We start from the raw sequence: 21191 nt of genomic DNA, 5'->3' as shown, positions 1-21191 counted from the left end.
TCCATGAAAAGGTGTGACATTTATAGCCACCCCGCCCCGCTGGCGCTGGCGTTGTCGTGGTGGCAACGGAAACAGAACAGTGTCTATTAATGGTTTCCCGGAAGGAAGACTTATCCCGGAAAAATTGCGGCTAATTGGTGCTAATGAAAACTGTGGATCCTTTCAGATTCTTTGTACATTCGGTAGCTAAGGAATATGTGTTTGTAATGTAATGCTTAGCATTGTTTTGGTTTGACAATCGAAATAACGTGAATTGTTTACCAATTATTTGTGTTCTGGAGAAATACCGTGATGAATTGGAGAACACGAAAAAACAGAATAAAACCTATAGGTATCAGTAGACTGATTAGGATAACATTAGTGTCTATGGAATAGAACCCTCTTCGAAACCCAGCCGCCGGACAAAATGGAGGAGCGGACATATTCAGAATTCGGTCACTGATGGTTTGCAGTGAATGTTCACTGCATTGTGGGTCGTTGAAAAAAGGCACTTTACTGCGTCGCTTGTTGTATGCTATGTGTATATTCACGACTATACGGGTAGAAGAGATGGACACAATTGAAGTTTTTTGTTAGCCCAGGACACAGTGAAAATAACTGTGCCCCATACCTAAAGTAAAAAGGCCCATAGAGTGACATAAAATTTCTTAGCTACGTCACTCCCATCGTTGGTGTTCGAATATAGGGTGGGACGGGGCAAGATGGGTCACCTAAGGATGGATCACCATAACTTTGTAAATACAAATCGTATTGGTTTGTATTCGTCCGCTACTCTTTAATACACTAGTTAGCTATGCATAAAGTCGATAAAAAGTTCAATAAATACAAAATATGATGTTAAACAAGCAGTTTTAAAAAGTGATCGATTTTACGCCGTGAAAAAAGTGCGGGCAAGGTGGGTCACCTTTTAAATATGAGATTTGTTCCGCATTATATGCTCCATATCCATACTGAGTAAACAAGAGCTACTAGTAAACATTTCATAAATTTATTTGGAATATAAAAAAACTTTACAATTTGAGTGGTCCTAAGGCGACTTGAAAATCGTTGTTTTTACTAAAAAATTATCACAATTTTATGTTATAATTTTGAGCGCTCATTCCGCTTGAAATGACTTGAAGTCATTTATGAGATAGTCTTGTAATAAAAAATAAATAATTTTTGAATGCTCCAAAAATACGTTCAAAATTGTAGGTGACCCATTTTGCCCGGCGACCGTTTATATGGAGATTATATGGAATGTATCGCATAAGAAAAATGACTAAAAACCTAGCTAAAAACCATTTTATTTTTTATTTCCAATGAGAATGAATAATTTTTCGATCAATGCCCCAAACTTTTGTATATTCATGCTGGTCATCTAACAAAATTATTGACATAATCTAAACATGAGCGCCCGAAAATGGCACTGACCCATCTTGCCCCGCCCCACCCTACTAAAACACTCACCCTCACACCAATAAATGATCTACTTAATTACACTTACATAATCTCAATCTCGCCGCCTCCCTCGCTTATAATGAATTCCAACAAATGGGAAATGGGAGGTTCGATCACATTTTCATCGATATTTCATTGTTGCGGTCAATGTACACTTAAATATTTGAATGTTTTTAACAGCTTAGACTCTCAGCTTCCTAATCATAAGTTCAGATTTAAAATCGGTGGTTGCGAACACAGCGAAAATCGCAATTTAATGATAAAATTCAAAATGGCGGCCAAATCCAAGATCCAAAACTTTTCCTACTTCAAATTATATGTGTATACTTTCTCTTCATAAAAATGTGAAGTTTTGTTTTGTACATGTTACAACATGAATTTTCGAGATATGACGCGATCAATTAGGTGCAATTTGATGGGAAATCGTCACCTTTGCCACCTTGTCAGCCCCTTGACAAGCAAGGGGTCCATCAATTTAACCCAACCAAAGTGGTTTTAATCCTTTTTTATCATTTTCTAGCGAATAAGCAAGAAGATCGTGACAAAATGGGGTGAGCATGTTCCATGTTTTATATATCATTGCATTTTAACTATATTATTTCAACACATTGCTCATGCAATTATCACCCCATCTTCCTTTTACTATGTTAACATCATCCCGTAATGATTGTAATGATGTCGCCGAGGTTACTGCAAAGAGCATGTTGGTTTATTTTTTTTACACGTATTGGTCATTTCAAACGTGGGCTGTTACTTTTGCAGAAGCCCTTTTTCGGCTATTCGATCAAATTTGATAAATCGGTTTTGTTTTACTATTAATGAGGAAAAAGTTAACGTAATAATCCAGTCGTATAACTTAATCAAATCATACTGAATTCCAGACCATTCCCGTACAAAAATCCCATCTCCTTCCTATTTACGAGGGCGTTGGTGAGTCGCTGTCATCTCGATAAATAGATATCATCCCTTCCCATCTACATAACATGTTTCTTATCGTTTCAGAGAGCGAGCAATGGCGCTTAAGCCTAGGCTTGTTAGCCAGGACACAGAGTTAATGCCTGTGCCCCATCCCTGAGGCAAAAGACCCATGGAGTGACAAAATCTCTTAGCTACGTCACTCCCAACGTTGGTGTTTAAATATACTAAAACACTTACACTCACACCAACATATCTATATGATCTACTCAAATACACTTTTTTTTACTCATTCGTTTATTTGGAAGGCTCGGGCGCCACATGGGCATAACTGAGTCGAAATCATTTGTTTTTACATTGATTTTACATTATACAATTTATTATTGCCTTAATACTATGTTAGTTTGAGAAGCCGAAGTTTTCGCGGCTGTTTCGAGGTTAAGGACAAACGTCTTGAAATCCCGCTTCAACAGTGCATCAGAACTTTAGACGCACAAATCTCAAGAAGCAAGCTTCAAACAATAGTGCATTTTATTATTCAGTTCTTGCTCACTTATAATAAGCTTAAAAAAAAGAAGATCAGCTGCGCTGGTTTTGTTTACAAAGAGATTTGTGCCCTCTAAATCGTGAGTAGGTCCCAAAGTCGGCCATTGTGGCGGCCATATTGGGATTCTAACAAGTCTGTCCTTAACCCTCTAATACCCAACCCCGCCTTTAGACGGGGTATAGTTTGAGCATTTTTGTAATATTTGTTTTTCTTGGAAAATCAAAATTATTATATTTTTGGCTGATACTTAGAACTGTTTTGTATATCTCAAAATAGTTTTTGGTGTATATCAAAGCGTATTTACATTTTTTTTTAATCATTGAAAAATTGATGTTTTAGTCACCTTCTAGAAGTCATTGTTTATTTTGTATTAAATCGCTACAATTAACATATTTTAATTTTTTCCCAAATCATTCTATCCTAGTTTTATAGTTTAGGGGAATCGTATACACTCTTAAATTATTTTCCTTAAAATTACACGGAAAATAAAATTTTCTACGAAAAAAAATAAAAATATTTCAACAATAATCATAAAATCTCAAAATGTTTTCATCTCAAAAAATCCGTACCTCAAATATGCTTCCAGGAAAAATATAAAACTGTAAGGATGTTCAAAAATAAAAATTAGAAAAATCAAGAACTGAAATTCACGAAATCGACACTGATGTTTCATTTGGGCCTAACTGACATTTTCGAGTTCTCTTCATCGATCCTCTCTTTGTGTTATCACAGAATGTGTTTTGAGTTTTCCAAAGTTATTTTGGTTGAAATGCGAAGAAGACGACTACATGATGCTATAGAAACAAAAAGAATAATGATTTTGTTTGATTTGGTCAAGTTATAAGCGAAAGAGAGAGTCGACGAAGAGAAATCGATTAAGTCAGTTAGGACCTTATGAAAAATCATTGTCGAAATCGAGAATTAAAAAAAAATCACGAAAAATGAAATTTAGATCAAAATCTAAAATTTGGGTATTAGAGGGTTAAGGACTAAAGAAAAAAAAATGGGATGGGGGAATTAATGGGTTTTTAAATTTTTTGCTAACTTATACTACAATCATTGATGGGACAAATTGTCCAGAACTGTAACGGAACGAAAAAGAAAGCACTTAATCGGTAGACAACGACAAGAAAAGGACAATCGGAAGGCGGGGGGGGGGGGACGACGACAAACAGGGGCGAACAACAAAACCAAATGGCAGACAACGAAAACAAGGGACGTACTACATCAAACTCTAGCATCAACACGTTTCCAAAATTAATAAATCAGATTCATGTATTTCAAATCAGGGTCTGCCAACACTTCTCTAACGGATTTCTGTTGTTTTCTTTGGACCTAGAGAATTTCATGCAGCTCAGATCTGACCTCACGATACTCATCGCATCCCCTCACGACACGATCAATATCCTGGTAAGCCACGCTACAGATACAGAGATTGCTTTCTGAGAGCCCAATACGGAAGGTATGCTCGTTTAACAAATAGTGGTTGGACATCAGCTGACACATCACCCGAAGGAAATTGCGGTACTAATCCAAATCTTTGAACCATGGCTTCTTCGATACCTGTGGGATGATAGAGTACAACCATCTATCCATCTCTCCACATGTATTGCCAGCTGATCAAGGTCTCCTGACGCCAATGCAAAGAATTTGTCGAAGGCGATTTGACGCTCGTAAATATCGCCGTCACTAGCGCCCACCTTAGCCAGTGAGTCCGCTTTCTTATTACCCGGAATCGAGCAATGTGAAGGGACCCAAGCTATGATGAGGGTGTATGAGCATTTGGACAAAGCACTCAAGACCTGGCGTATTCCATTCAGGAAGCGTTCTAAGCGTTCATTGACCGAACAGCCTCCAGAGAGCTTAGACTGTCGGTAAAAATGAAGTAGTGCTCAGGTGGAAGAGTACGAATGTACTCTAAGGTGTAGTATATAGCCGCTAGCTCAGCAATGTTTACCGAACATGCCTTTTGAATCGTGTAGGTGGCGCTATGAAATTCGTTGTAGACACCGAAACCAGTCGAATCATCGGTTTTCGAACCGTCTGTGAAGAACTGTCTGTCCCCGCCAACATGCCCGAACTTACTTGCAAAAATTTGAGGAATACACACGGAACGAAAAGATTCTGGTATTCCGGAGACTCCATCCTTCATGGACAGATCAAAATCCACAGAGTCTGAGAAGTTGTCACGATTGGTGTTAACCGAAGATGGGCTTACCTCCAGCGTCATGTGTTAGTAGTAGTTTAGTACACACTCATAAAACGAGTTTGAGGATTCTGTTCGAGCAACTTTTCGAAGTTTTCTATGATCAACGGATTTACAACCTCGCATCGCATGAGAAACCGGAACGACAACTCCGCAAAGCCGTCTGTCAGAGGCTGTACTCCAGCAAGTACCTCTAAACTCATTGTGTGAGTCGAGTTCAAAATGTGAGCTTTTCCTTCGAAAGGGATGTAAAATGTAGATCCCGAGATGAACTAGCAGGCTAAAAGTCTACAGATACATAAATTTAAAAAAAAGTATTGCTATCCTGAACGTGTCTCTGAGTCAAGTAGCATATGAAGCAGGATTGCGGTGATTTTGCTACGGAATTTGGAGTGGTGCTGGGTTTGTCTGTAGTCATCTCCAGGGACAACGAGTGTTGTATCTAAATATCCAAGGATCCCAGGAATCAAAAACTACACAACCATATCGATTCGGTGCGGGAACACATTGAAGATTTCGAAATTGAGGCGCAGTTCATTCCAACCAGAAATTAGGTCACTGGCCTACTCACCCAATGGCCTAATCAACTAATTCATTAAGTAGCCTTTGATATTTTTATTAGTCTATAAATACAATCACCACCACCCATATATCGTCCTTTTATGACAAAACAAAAATCATTGCTGTAACGACACTTCTGCTCAGTGATAAGTACTCGTCGAATATCAAAATGAAGAAAAGATAGTTTACTATTACCCAGGTAACCAATAAGCAGTAAAATGGCATTTATTTAGCACTATATACGCCTTTACAGCAGGTCATTAAATGCTGTTCTGACGTATATGCGCCACAAGTGCTACTTAAATGCAGGGTTTGGCCCGATATACGGCTGAATAAATGCTTGTATCTCCTATCCCCCAAATTATCAAAAAACAAAAATATTTCCCTTGCTCATTTCCCCCAATTCAGTGTTTCCCTTGCTCTTTTCATTTTTTCTCTCTCTCCTAGTTCAACTTTTGAAGCTTGTGCACATTCTGGATGTACAGTTGTTTATTTTTTGCTAATTTCTTCGAAATTGGGATTTACTCCCTCGATCCACGGGTTGATGATGGTGCTGAACTGCGCTACAGGATAAGCTATTGACGATCAGGTAATGTGCGCTGATTTTAGGTCTATTTAAGGCTTGAACCTAGGCTTGAACCTCACACCAGGAATTATTTCATTTCGTTTTGGGGTTCTCGCATGCTGGAAATTAAAATCAATTATAGGAAACGAACCAGGGCAAATTTGTCTAGAAAATCTGTTCTTCCATTGATTTACTTAATTGCTTATGAATTGATTTACTTCATTGCTAATAAAGGAAAGGACATCCGAATGATAGCGGCTGTTACTGTCGGGATAGATAAATTAGAAAATTGAAATGTGTTGTGCTTTCAACATCTCGTAGCAGTTCTATGGCAAAAAAGTAGCAGTTGTGGTGCTTGTTAACCAAAACTTAAAATGCATTTGATATGCTACGCAACAGCTGTCAGATTTTTAGCAGCATTTCAATTGCTAATTTAGGGCAGTTTAGCAGTCAAACTGCTATCATATGACAGTAAGCAGGTAGAGTGCAGTTATAAAACTGATATACGGCTTATTTATATGCTTATTGGTTACCTGGGTAGTAATATGTAACAAATAGGCTATAATACATGTATTTCCTATGTTGATACAACTATTTGAAAAAGTTTTCGAAATTTATACGAAACTTGATTCCTTGGACAAGCCCCTTGACAAGTCCTGTAACATTTGGACTTGTGCTTAGGGAGCATCCATTAAGTACGTCACGCTTAAATTGGGAATATTCGACCCCCCTTCCCCCCTTTGTACGGGTTTTTCTTATACTTAATACAATGCTTGTCACACTTTCACAAACCCCCCTCCCCCCTACGACCGTGACGTACTTAATGGATGACACTTTATGTCAATTGTGTGGCATGCACACTTATCAGTGAAAGGATGTCGCTTTTTTCGTGTGCCTGCTTGTCAGCGACAATAGCAACCCTGGCAAACGGTGGAAGCCACACTGTGAAAGGGTACGCACCCCCGAGGCAAAACGCCGTTACGTAATTTCATTATATAGATGAAGTTTCAGTAGCAAGCAAATAAGACGTATAGTTGCCGATCAAGCCCAAGAATGACTAAAATATTCAAATGAAAAACGTGGAAAACGTAAACTTTCCACATTTGAAAAGATTGTCTAATTTGAAGCGCACAAAATGTAAGCGATAGCACGCAAATTACATGTAATCACAGCACTGTTGGATATTTCTAAGGCCTATGATACCGCGTGGAGGTATCCTATAATCAACACCCTAATTTTGTGGGGCATACGTGGTAGCATAGTAGGATTTATCAGAAGTTTTCTAACCGATCGATCTTTCAAGGTAGTCGTGGGCGGCATAACATCTGATTATCGCACACAAGCAAACGGGGTCCCTCAGGGTTCCGTATTATCCGTTACTTTGTTCCTGGTTAGCACACACGAGGTGTTCAACATTGTCCCAAGGGGCATCATTTTGTTCGTATATGCTGACGATATCCTCCTACTGTCCATCGGTAAAGCACCCACAACAGTGAGAAAAAAACTTCAACAAGCGGTCCAGGTAGTTGAAAAGTGGTCCAAACGGACTGGTTTCGATCTGTCAGCCGAAAAATCTAAGGTAATCCACATATGTAAGCGTCGGAAACACCGTAAAGTTCCCTGTATAAAAATACACAATCAGCCGCTGGAAATAGTTAAATCGGCAAAGTTATTGGGGGTAACTATCGATAACAGATTGTCATTCAAACAGCATGCTGGAGAGACCCGACAGAAAGTGGCATCGGTTGTATACCATTTCACCTAAAACCATTTCGCCGAATTTTTTTTCGCGGTGTAACATTTCGCGGAACGAACCATTTCGCCGAAAACCATTTCGCGGAATGACTTTTCGCGGAATGTACTGTTTCGCGAAATATCATTTCGCGGAATTTAATATTTTGCATAGCGAACAACACATTATTTTCTCAGCTGAACTTTACTAGCTCCATCATCGATTAATGAGCAATCATAATCACCTGAGCTCTACGATTGTATGGATTGTTGCTAAATCTGATACTTTTATGAAAAAAAAAAATGTTTGCCTTCTTTGCTTCGTTGACTGTTCTTAAGAATTCTGAATGTCAGGCCAAAGGACATTAGGCCGAGTGACATTAAGTCGAATGGAAATAAAAGCGAATGCACATTAGGCGTACTGACCAACAAGCCATCGTTGTCACATAGATTGAATTTTCAAGCGCTTATATTGCAAGCAACTTCAGAGATTGTTCCATCTTTAAGAACAGACTGCTCTATCGAGTAACGTTGTTGTTTGGCGAACGAATTGCTAAATATTTCATCATTTACCTTCTTTTTATCAAAAGCTGTTCATGTGTTGCGCAGTATGCGGCGAACTAATTGACCTTCTTTCGATAATAGGCTATTCTTTCAAGTTACACTGTTGAAAATGTTGGCTGACGATCAATCTGGTAACTTCATCTGAGCGAGTTTTTTTTAGTAGCTATGTTGCTGACCCTACTGTTTTGATCCTTGTTCGAGGAAAAGTAGACCGATTCTTTATAGCAACACGCTTTAAGCTGAAAGTATATTTCGTTAATTCAATTTCCAATTCGATTTCTTATATTATAGCGAGCTTACAAATTCGGTTCACCCTAATTCTGAATTTATCCTCGATCAATTGGTTGGTAATTCAGATCTCTCGTGCTAAAGTTAAGATTATGATATTATAATAAGGCATTGTATAATTAAAGAGGAAAAATGTCATACTTAGTCCGATTGTTATAATTGCCAATTAACGGCTTGACTAGTGGTCCAATACTAGCATCTGGGATTGCTATGGAGACATAGTATAATCTTTAGGGTATTGCAAATCAATAAACGATTCAATCTAGCTAACCTATTTCATGATCATATCAAATTCATCAAAATCAGCATATCACACTACAGCCAGTCACCGAACCACGGTATTTCCAAAACGCTCACTATTGGTAACAAATTGATGGACTTTTGGAATCGGAAATATTAGGTAGGAAATGTATTAAATTCACAATCTGACCATCGATCATCTAAAAGCATGTGCGCTATCGCATAAACTCTTCCTATATTCTATTGTACCACGATCGTTAATTGGCAAGGTTGCCAAACGTGGAGATGCGTCGCTAACAATCCTTCTTCAAATCGAACGATGTTCATACGAGTTGCATTGTTTTCTTTTTATCTGCATAAACGAGATTTTTAGCCCTAGGCTAGTTCATCTCGGGACCCACGCTTTACTTCCCTTCCGAAGGAAGAACGCAAATTTTGTGAGTTTGTCGGTAGTAGGATTCGATCCGAGGTCCTCGGCGTGATAGTCAAGTGTTCTAACCATCCCACCAGGTCCGCTCCCTCAAGAGTTGCATTGTTATGCTAATTATTGGCGATCTCACTGCTCACTCTGTAGGAGATTTGTTCTTTTTCTTTCAATAGGCTGTTCTTTCAAATAACACTTGCTGGTTAACAAACTGATATCTACATCTAAGATTGTTCCTTCTTTTAAGAAAAGGTTGTTTATTTATAAGTTGCAGTGCTACAGTGTTGTTTGGTGACCCAGCAACTAACTAATTTCTCTAAGATATTTCCTGCGTCTAATAATAGACAGATCTTTCAAGGCATATTATCCAATTGGTTTAACATCTATTCAGCCCAATGATTATTCGACCTAATGTTCATTCAGCCTAATATCCTTCGGCCTAATGACCCAGCATCATAATTCTGGATCTGAACCTGATTCATAGCCTCCACACTTTCACCCTTATTGATTGAAAGCATTATATATCAGAATGGTGCTATTTGTAAACCGGGTGACAATTTAACCCTCAAGTCAAGTAACATTCCTTCTATGTTTTGATATATATAGCTAGCTTATTCTTGTATAATAGATATAAGATTGGTTCTCAGGTTTTTCCATCTTTCAAACATATGCTGTTATTTTTAATAGCCAAATTTTCCTTCTTTTGATAAAATTCTGCCCTTACATAAATATTTTTTTTTTGTATAAAAACTGTCAAATTTATATTGTTAGTGAATTTCCTTTCTTTCATAAATAGGCTGTTCTTTCAAAGCTTACTGTTACAAAAATTGAAATATTGATATGAAACATTTCATTTTTCACTCAACTCTCTCTCATAAACGTTTTTCCGCGAAACGGTACTTTCCGCCAAATGGTTTTCGGCGAAACGGTGCATTCCGCGAAATGGTACATTCCGCCAAATGTCATTCCACGAAATGTTACACCGCGAAAAGGAATTCCGCGAAATGGTTTTCGGCGAAATGTTATACAATCTCACAAGAGCCTGACAATTCCAAAACTGACGCACGGGATAGGCCTGGTCAGCAGAGAAGGCGCGCCAGTTGTAAAAATTCTCGAACCAGCATACAACGCTGTAATCCGAAGTATATCCGGGGCCTTCCGATCGAGTCCCATTCAATCAATGATGGCCGAATGTGGAGAACTACCGTTCCGCTACTTATGGACTCAAGTTCTAGTAAGCAAGGCTTTACTTTGGCTAGCGGGTTTACCTATTCCTTCTGTTGCTAAAAAGCACCGTCCAGGTAGCAAACCTTGGTCGGATCCTGGAGCAAACATCGACTGGACGCTAAAAAATCGAATAAAAGTCGGCGAATATCCTGAAAAGGCAAAAAAACTCTTTTTAGAAATCAATTGCGGAAGGTACAAAGATTTCTCGAAAATCTTTACTGATGGATCGGTAGCTGATGAACAGGTAGGATTTGGCATCTCGACCGATAACGAGCAAGTTTCCGGCAGACTTCCTAACGGCTGTTCTATCTTCACGGCGGAAGCCTATGCAATTGTTAAGGCACTACAGTTCGTTCCAGAGAACAGTCCAACAGTGGTTTATTCTGATTCAGCAAGCTGCTTGATGGCGGTTGATCACGGTACATCTAGTCATCCCTGGATACAGCAAATAGAAATTCTTGCGAGAGATAAAAACTCCACATTATGCTGGGTACCTGCACATGTGGGCATTGCAGGAAACGAGAAAGCGGATCGACTCGCTGCAACGGGGCGCCTAGGCGCTGAACTCAATACACCAATTCCGGCGATGGACGCGAAGAAAATTGTCAAGCAATACATCAAGCTGGGAAGGCGAATGGCGAAATTCTAACGAGAGCTTCCTGCGTAGAGTAAAAGGCACAACAATTCGCTGGCTGGACAGGAAATGCAGCAAAGAACGACGAGCAATCACCCGATTGCGTATTGGGCATACCAATATCTCTCATCGCACCATCTTTTCCCGAGACAGCAATATATGTGACGCTTGCGGAGAAGAGGTAACCGTTATACATATCCTCACTAACTGTCGTAAGTACGAAACAGAAAGGATAGAAGCTCAGCTGGACGCGGACATCAGCAACATTCTCAGCAACGATGAAGCAAACGAGGAAAAATTAATTACCTTTTTGAAAAAATGTCAGTTGTTAGATAAAATTTAAGCTTAACTTTAAGTTTGTTTTTGCAGAGGCGAATGACTCAAGTTAAAACCTCTTTAATAAATAATAATAATAATAAAACATGTAATCAACCTATTAATTACCATCCGCCTGAAAATTTGTACGGACTGTAGACTTTGGTCAGACCAACCATATCTCCCACCCCCTCAGAGTCTACGTACTTTATGGACAGACTTACCCTACTTTATGGCCTTTATGGATATTACCCTACCTTCCCCTATTAATTCGTCACCATTCGCATCGCAAGCGATGAACCGGCGATGCGATCCGTTATTAACTGTACATGCGTTTTCAAAATAAATTTAGCATTTCATTTCAACAAGAAACTTAAAAAATATGCATGACCTTCTATCGCTCCCTATTGCTGTTCACAAATCATGCATTCGCTTCCGATCCAAACTACGAACGAACAGCAACGAGAAACAATGCCAAGCGTGCCCGAGCAGAAGAAAAAAAAACTCAATAAAAGCATATTTTTATATGGAGATCAAAAAGTGATATTGGTTTGTTTGATATAAGAGATAAAAGTATTGGAAATAATAGCTAAAATTTACTACTCGACCAACATCATCATAACAAATTAAGCACTTTTGAGAGCTAACCAATAGCAGCGAGCTATTTGCTTCAATTGCTATTCATCTTCAAATAGCAAATTTTGCTATTGGTCAGACACCTAGGAACATTTTTTTGCTATTATTTTCAGTACTTTTACCTCTTATATCAATCAAACCATTAGCACGTTTTGATCGTCAGTACTTGACCTCTGCTCGGGTATGGCGCATCACAACGCACTTTCGATGGGGTTGCGTGGTTTATTCAAGACAACCCGTTTGCAGCATCTTAATCCAACCGTCTTGCTACAGCAACCATGTTGACAACCAATTTCAGCATCTTTGATGTTATAGGAACTTCTTGGTGTCCAAAATTATTTCTAAAATTTTTATCAAGAAATACTGCAGGTGGAATTTCGGAAAACCTAATAAGATTCTTCCAGGAATTTCGCCAAAACCTGACTGCTCAAGATTTTTGATCTTAAATGCTGCTGAAAACTGCTACAATAGCTATTCTAATCAACCAAAAGTTCATCTAGAATCTTTCAAATCTAGAAGTTTTCTTTAAGTCTGATCATATTTTTTTAAAGTTATTACACCGTAGAATTAGCTAAGGTCACCCCAGGAATGTACCAAAAACGCCAAATCAAAGCTAGAGATCGTCAAGTATTCAGGAATGAAAAGTCTCAGGTGAATTCCAACAAGAAATTCTTCAACAATCTACCGTCCTGAAATGTGTTAGGCATTTTACAGCAACAAATTCACCAAGTGTTTCCTCTCTGAAATTGTTCTAAGAATATTGCGATGAATATATCAAGATCGCCATTGTTCTGAGAACGAACTCGCCAAACAATTATTCAGTAGGTACCTAATACATTCAGTTCAGTTTATCAAATAAAATAGGATGTCGATGATGAAGATCGAAATCAAGAGTTACAATAAAGTGTTGACGGCACCGTGATAAATGTAGCACCCGAATTCCGCCCTGTTGAATTATCTGCATCGTTTGCATCAGCTGTTAAACAGCCACCCACCAACCAACAACGACACGGTAACGAGCACATTAGCATCGTTGAAAATAGACTAATCGAAGCAATAATCACACCTATCCACGCGATTCTCATTCTCGGCGACACCGTGCCACATTATGCCTAGCTTCCTCCTATCGTGACCGCTAATATGCATAATCCTGAAGACGATCGGTGGCGTTTCCGTCGCTGACGTCGTCCGCTGTGGCTGTCGCCAGGTGCTTCCGTTCTCAATAAAAACGCACCACCACCGAAAACATGAAGGAAATAGAAAGCTCTCACGAGTCACGACGACGCTGTTTTCGCCATGAACGCACTTGTCCAGGAGCTGATTTTTCACCGGGTTTTTCTGGGGGTACCGTAAACCGGGGTCAAATTGATCTCCGGGTCGAAATTGATCAGACGTTTTTCGGTTAGATAAAGCACACTTTAAATAGTTTACCAACAAATACCGTTTAGTACTCGATTCCTACAGCACGATACATGTGAAGAAACTATTAAAAGTATACTCAATCTTACTGAAAATCGTCTGATCAATTTCGACCCGGAGATCAATGTGACCCCGGTTTACGGTACCTACGAACTCCATTCTCACCCACATTAGTTTGATTAATATGCGACAGAAACAGGGACCAGATTGAAGGTATAAAAAATCGACCTTAGTATGACGTGGGTAGCACCCGTCCCAACAACCACAGTAGTGCTGTCTCGTCCCTTTTTGGCACAACAAATAAGTAGTTGCACGGACGTCACACGACGACCTCGCTGCTAGTATTCTCCGCAAAGACGCGCGCGTGGACGACTGCGGTAAGGACAGACGAAAAATACGAAGTCAAATGTTGTTGTTCTGAGAATTATTCAAATGGCACTTCTATGAACACGCAAAGCAAATATCCGAGCCCGGCCCGGCCTGGCCCGAACGTCGGTGTGAACCTTCCGCCCGGCTACCTTTCTTCGGAATAAGCAAGTTTAACAGGTCGTTATGGGTTTATTTCCCTCGCTCTCTGTCTCTCTCTGTCGGCCTCATCTTCAGCCTGGCGCCGAACGTACCCTACATAATTTACGACAATGGGTATCCACCACAGATGGGGGTACCCGTGTGAGACACTGTGGCCATATGTGGCAAATTTTCATCAAGGACTGGATTAGGTGAAAGTAGTACAAGTGATAAAAGGATATGATTTTATTATAACCAGAACTGGCATGTTGGGGTGATTACCATAAAATACTATACGGTCTTACTTCATACACACACGCTGAAAAATCCGTTCCAATATACGTGAACAAAATATCACGTAAAGCAGAACCTCAAACATGCTCCAATTCGTGATTTTGTTCATGTTAATGCGATACATTGATCCCGTTGTCATAAGCATAATCCCAAATCCTAGAACACAATTCACGGCTGCTCTATTCCACAGCTCACTTCGTAACGCTTTCAAAAACTGGGAACACAAATCACGATAGCGAGATCCCGCACAACGATAAACGTGATTTTGTTCCTGACATCCAGAACACAAATCATGCGCGCTGTCAAAATCATCGATGTGCGCAGTGCAACAGAGTAAAAAAAAAAGCAAAATCGGTTCGTCCTGTATATAGTGCAGAGAAGTGATTTAAATTAAGTATTTTTGCTCATAATTAATCAATTCTTGTGTCTGTAATTTTAAAAGAAAAGATAGAGCTGTGCAAATAAGTGCCTGTTGGAGCCTTCTTTGGATTAGCTGCAGTTGGGATTGGAGATTGTATGGAACTATTGTTGTGGTATGGGCTCTTCCCTATGACGGAGCAGGCTAAAAAGCATTGAAACAATCATAGAAGAGGTAATTTATCCCTCAAAATAACATGCTGTTGATGTGTTAAATTGTTGATTGTCGCAAAAATGAAGAAAACAAAATTGCTCTGGTCTCATACTGAAAACAGACCATGAACTACGTTCCTGCTTTTGTGAAAATAATCTCAATAACCAGAACATAACCGTGAACATAGTTCTAGTTTCTTTGAACCGAACCACGATAACCGGAACGTAAACCACATGTTTGTGATTTTCGTTCCGTAACGCAGGCGTTACGCATGATTTGCTGAACATAGTTCTCGGTACCGTGATTTTAATTCACGGTGTATATTTGCAAAAGAAAAATCAGCTTGTTCCAAAATTCGTGACTGGAGGTTGACGAAATCCGGAACGGTTTTATTAGCGTGCATATAAAGAGCAGGGTGGCCCACACTTATATGAAATAAAAAATCTAAAAATACCAAGTATTACCTCCTGAATCAGTTGTTTTGGCCTCCTAAAAGCTGCGTTCAAAATTTGAACGAAATCAGTTAAGTCCAAGGGGGTGCACAACGAAGTTTGAAGTTTGTATGAGAAAACTTGGCAAAATGTATACAGAAATCTTAAGTTTTCGATTTTTGCCGCTAGGTGGCGCTGAAACCATTCAATGATCGATAGCTTTGGTATTCTTGTAGATGACTATATGCCAAACAACTTTGTCGAAGATCGCCGGCCTCTACGAAAGAGAAGTTAGAGAATGACCGATATAGAATAGATGGCTAATAACCAAAAATGTGCCAAAATTGTCAATGTCAGTTATGTGACTTTGTACAATAACGGCAGCATACCATAAAGTTTCCAGTTCCGGGTATGACAGTATGACAGTATTCGAGATATTCAAGAAAAACTGGAGATTCCAAAATTAAAACAGGAATCTGTGGTAAACCACCACAAGGGACATTTTTACCGAAATTTCCGGTGGAAATCCTTACAGGAGCTCCGCCAGGAATGGGAGTTCCACTGGAAATTCTTCTCACAGTTTCAACGGGAACTCTACCGCATATTCCACCGGAAATTCTTGTAGCAGTTCCACCGGACATTCCTCTAGAAATTTCACTGGGAATTCCCGCTGAAGTTCCGCCGTGAATTAGGAGTTCCAAAGAAAACTCCCGCAGGAGTTCCTCCAGGAAATTCAACGAGAAATTCTCAACGAATTTTCCCGGTAATTATATTAGTTCTGATCGAAAGAGGAAGTTACATACAACAGAAATTCTAGTATGAGTTGCACCTCAAATTTCTGCATGCCTCTAGTAATTCTAACGAAAATTCCTCTAAAAGAATCATCAGAAAGTCCTCTCGGAGTTCCACCGGAAATTCTTCCGCCAGCAATTCCTTTGGAAGATCCACTGGTAATTGTTCTTGAAGCATTCCCCTCTAGCTATTTTTTTGTGAGAGTTTCACTGATTCTCCTCCGCTAATATCCAGCTATTGTTGTAGGAGATTCATCTTGAATTCCTCTAGCAATTCCACCGTGAATTCCTCCAGAAGATCCGATGGGAACTCCTCTAAGACTTTCACCGAGAATTCCTATAGGGAGTTTCACCGGAGATTACAGAAGGAATTACAGCAGGAATCTCTCTGGGAGTTCCACCAGGGATTCGTCTAGGAGTTCCAAAGAAAAAAATTCTATGAGTTTCACCAATTATTTCTCGAAATTACACGGGGAAGTTCAGCAGGAATGCATGTGGGAATTGAACCGGGAATTTTTCTCCACCCAACATTTCTCCATAAATTCCTCTAGGATTTTCGAAGGGAATTTCTCGAAGATTTCTTGAAACAAGTTCTCCTAGTTTTCCTTAGGGAAATACTCTAGGAGCTCCCGGGAATTCCTTTAGGAGTTCGACCGGAATTCCTTAAGCAGTTTTACCAGAAATTTCATGTGAAGTTCCAAATAGAATTTCTTTAACAGTTCCACCGATTGTTTCTCTGAAGTTCGGTTGGAAAATATTTTATGAGTTCCGCAAGAGTTTTTACCAGTAATTGCTTTGGGATTTCCACCCTAAATTCCCGCAGGAGTTCCACCGGGAATTCCTCTATAAGTTTAACCAAATATTGTTCTAGAAAAGGGGTTCTCAAACTTTTCTAGCTTGCGACCCACATTTGATTGTAAAGAATTTGGTAACCCACCAGTTCGGATTTTCAAAACATTTTGGACTGAATGGTATGGTGTCTTATTGCAATCACTTAGTCAACTGTTCTGATTTCGGTGAATGTTTAGATTAATTCTGCGAAATTGTACTGAAGAAACTAAAACGAAAAAACAGAAGAACGGTAAAAATAATCAAATGTTTGGATTTGCTGATTTTTTATATTCTGAACTTTCTGAAATTCTTGCTACAGATCTTGGCACTAATTTTTTCGGGTAAATCAAAATGAAAATACAAACTGCAAGAAACAAGTTGAAGTCATCCATTGCAGCACATATTGTAGCACACATGCTAGTATTTCCGCAGGAAATTCAGCAAAAAGGCTTTTAGGAGTCCCACCGGAAATTGCTCTAGGCAACATCCATTAATTACGTAACGCTAAAATCTTAATTTTTTGACCCTCCCTCCACAATGCATTCATGTGTGAAAATCCAAAAATTTTCGCATGGACCGTAACGTGGGAATTTCTGAATTCCTCTCTCTCTCTAGGAGTTCCACTAGAGATTCGTCTAGGAGTTTCAAAGAGAATTTCTCTATGAGTTACACCAATTATTTGTCAAATTTCCACGGGGAAGTTCGGTTGGAATTCTGGTGGGAATTCCACCGGAAATTCTTCTCGAAGATCGCCAATAAATCCTCTAGGAGTTTCAAAGGGAATTTCTCCAAGAATTCCTCAAATGATTTCTCGTAGTGTTCCTCAAGAAAATTTCTACAGGACTTTCAACAGGAATTCTTCTGAAAGTTCTACCGAGAATTCCTCTAACCTAAGAGTTCCAGCAGAAGTTCCCCTAGCATTTTATTCGGAAAATTTTCCACAGTTGCAACGACAATTTCTCTAGAAGTTCAACCGTGAATTCTTTCAGATGTACCACCGCAAATTCACACAGTAGTGCCTAGCATTTCTCTGGGAGATCTACCGCAAATTATTGCAGGAGTTCCACCGGGAACTTTTCTAAAAGTTTCACCAGAAGTTCCTCCAAGTGTTTAATCGGGAATTCCTTCTAGGAGGTATACTCTAATGTCTCTAAGAGTTCCACCGTAGATTCCACCGTAGGCTTCTAGGAGTTTCCCTGTGAACCTGTAGAAGCTGCGCCGCACAGATGCTTCGTGAATTCCTCCAAGGGATCTTTCGACAATTCCTTCAGGGCTACGACGGAGAATTTCTATAGGGAATTTCTGCGGAATTTTTTTTCTAGAACTTCTCGGGGTATAGTTTCATCGGGAAATCCTCTAGCAGTTCCGCTAGAGATTATTCAAGAAGTTCCATCATTAGATTCTCTCTTCAATATCTTCAGGGAGTTTCACCGAAAATGAGCACTACCACAATTTCCTATAGGAGTTCCACCAGGAATTCCTCAAGGACTTCCACAGAAATCCTCTTAGGAATTCCACCGTGAATTCTTCTGGGGTTCCTACCACGAATCTCTCTAGCAGAAATTCCTTCAGTCTTCTCCTTTTATCTTTATGGCTCTACGTCCCCACTGGGACTTGGCATGCCTCGCTTCAATTTAATGTTCTTTGAGCACTTCCACAGTGATTAACCCATTTCCGCCCAGTGATCTATTTATAGATCAGATGTCTCGAACGCCCAGTGATCTATTTATAGATCAGTAACTTTTACGATAACTGCGGAGAAATGAAGCATTTTAGAAGACTGGTGTCTTCAGCAAAGTTGTTGAGAAGATCAAGGACTCTTCGATAGTACGCAATTTAGTACGTATTCGCTCCAGTAGGTGGCACTAGTGATCACGAAATATTGTGCTTTGACAGGTGTTTCGTCAACAGCCATTGCCAATACTGTCGCCCACGTATCTTGAGAATCAGACTACGTAGAAAAAAATTATATTCAGCAAAGTTGATCAGGACATCAAGAGCTATCCGATAGTGAACTAGTTGGTTCTAGGTTTATCCGTTAGATGGCGCTAGTGAGCTCTAAAAAAATAAACCTCTTTATCTCGAGAATCAGACTACATAGAAGAATTTCGTTTTCGGCAAAGTTGATCAGGACATCAACAGCTATTCGATAGTGAACTAGTTGATGGTAGGTTTGTCCGCTAGATGGCGTTAGTGAATCCTACAAAAATTAAACCACTGTATCTTGAGAATCCGATTACATAGAAGAATTTCGTCTTCGGCAAGGTTGATCAGAACATCAATAGCTATCCGGTAGTGAACTTGTTGGTTCTAGATTTATCCGTTAGGTGGCGCTAGTGAGTCCTAAAAAGTTTAAACCTCTATGTCTCGAGAATCCGACTACATAGAAGAATTTTGTCTTCGGCATGGTTGATCAGGACATCAATAGCTATCCGATGGTGAACTAGTTGATTGTAGGTTCGTCCGCTAGGTGGCGTTAGTGAGTCCTAAAAAATGAACCTCTGTATCTCGAGAATCCGATTACATAGAAGTATTTTGTCTTCGGCAAGGTTGATCAGGACATCAATAGCTATCCGATAGTGAACTAGTTGGTTCTAGATTTATCCGTTAGGTGGCGCTAGTGAGTTCTAAAAAAATTAAACCTCTGTATCTCGAGAATCCGACTACATAGAAAAATTTCGTGTACGGCAAAGTTGATCAGGACATCAACAGCTATTCGATAGTGAACTAGTTGATTGTAGGTTTGTCCGCTAGGTGGCGCAAGTGGGCTCTAAAAATTCTGAGTTTTTGTATGTTGAGAATCAGATTATATAGAAGAATTTCAATGTCTCGTCTTCGACAAGGTCGATCAGGACATCATGAGCTAACCGATACTAAACAAGTTGGTTCTAGGTTTATCCGTGAGGTGGCGCTAGTGAGTCCTAAAAAAATTAAACCTCTGTATCTCGAGAATCCGATTACATAGAGGAATTTTGTCTTCGGCAAGGTTGATCAGGACATCAAAAGCTATCCGATAGTGAACTTGTTGGTTCCAGATTTATCTGTTAGGTGGCGCTAGTGAGTCCTAAAAATTTAAACCTCTGTATCTCGAGAATCCGCTTACATAGAAGAATTTCGTCTACGGCAAAGTTGATCAGGACATCAACAGCTATTCGATAGTGAACTAGTTGATTGTAGGTTTGTGCGCTAGGTGGCGCAAGTGGGCTCAAAAGATTCTGAGTTTTTGTATCTTGAGATTCAGACTACATAGAAGAATTTCAAAATCTCGTCTTCGACCAGGGCGATCAGGACATCATGAGCTAACCGATACTAAACTAGTTGGTTCTATGTTTATCCACTAGGTGGCGCTAGCGAGTCATAGAAATTCTTAACTTCTGTTTCTCAACAACCAGAGTACATAGAAATATTTTGTCTTCGGCAAAGTTGATCAGGACATCAAGAGCTATCCGACAGTGAACTAGTTGGTTCTAGGTTTATCCGTGAGGTGGCGCTAGTGAGTCTTAAAAAATAAATCTCTGTATCTTGAGAATCCGACTACATAGAAGAATTTCGTCTTCAGCAAGGTTGATCAGGACATCAATAGCTATCCGATAGTGAACTAGTTGGTTCTAGATTTATCCGTTAGGTGGCGCTAGTGAGTCTTTAAAAATTTAAACCTCTGTATCTCGAGAATCCGATTACATAGAAGAATTTCGTTTTCGACAAGGTTGATCAGGACATCAATAGCTATCCGATAGTGAACTGGGTCGTTCTAGGTTTATCCGTTAGGTGGCGCTAGTGAGTCTTTAAAAATTTAAACCTCTTTATCTAGAGAATCCAACTACATAGAAGAATTTTGTCTTCGGCAAGGTTGATCAGGACATCAACAGCTATCCGATAGTGAACTAGTTGGTTCTGGGCCTAACCGTTAGGTGGCGCTAGTGAGTCCAAAAAAATTAAACCTCTGTATCTCGAGAATCCGACTACATAGAAGAATTCTGTCTTCGGCAATCTCGATCAGAACATCAACAGCTATCCTATAGTGAACTAGTTGATTGTAGGTTTGTCTACTAGG

The 21191-nt window shown here is 39.6% G+C and overlaps 1 protein-coding gene across 3 annotated transcripts in view; it reads right to left on the bottom strand.

Moving 5' to 3' along the window:
• LOC109623121 (cAMP-dependent protein kinase type I regulatory subunit) overlaps positions 1-21191 on the bottom strand; it is a 269309-nt gene that overhangs the window by 112250 nt on the left and 135868 nt on the right. The window lies entirely within an intron of this gene.

This window comes from Aedes albopictus, chromosome 2 (genome assembly GCF_035046485.1).
Source record: "Aedes albopictus strain Foshan chromosome 2, AalbF5, whole genome shotgun sequence".
NCBI lineage: Eukaryota > Metazoa > Arthropoda > Insecta > Diptera > Culicidae > Aedes > Aedes albopictus.
Note: the sequence above shows the minus strand (reverse complement) of the source record. Positions and strands in the feature narration are given on the sequence as shown.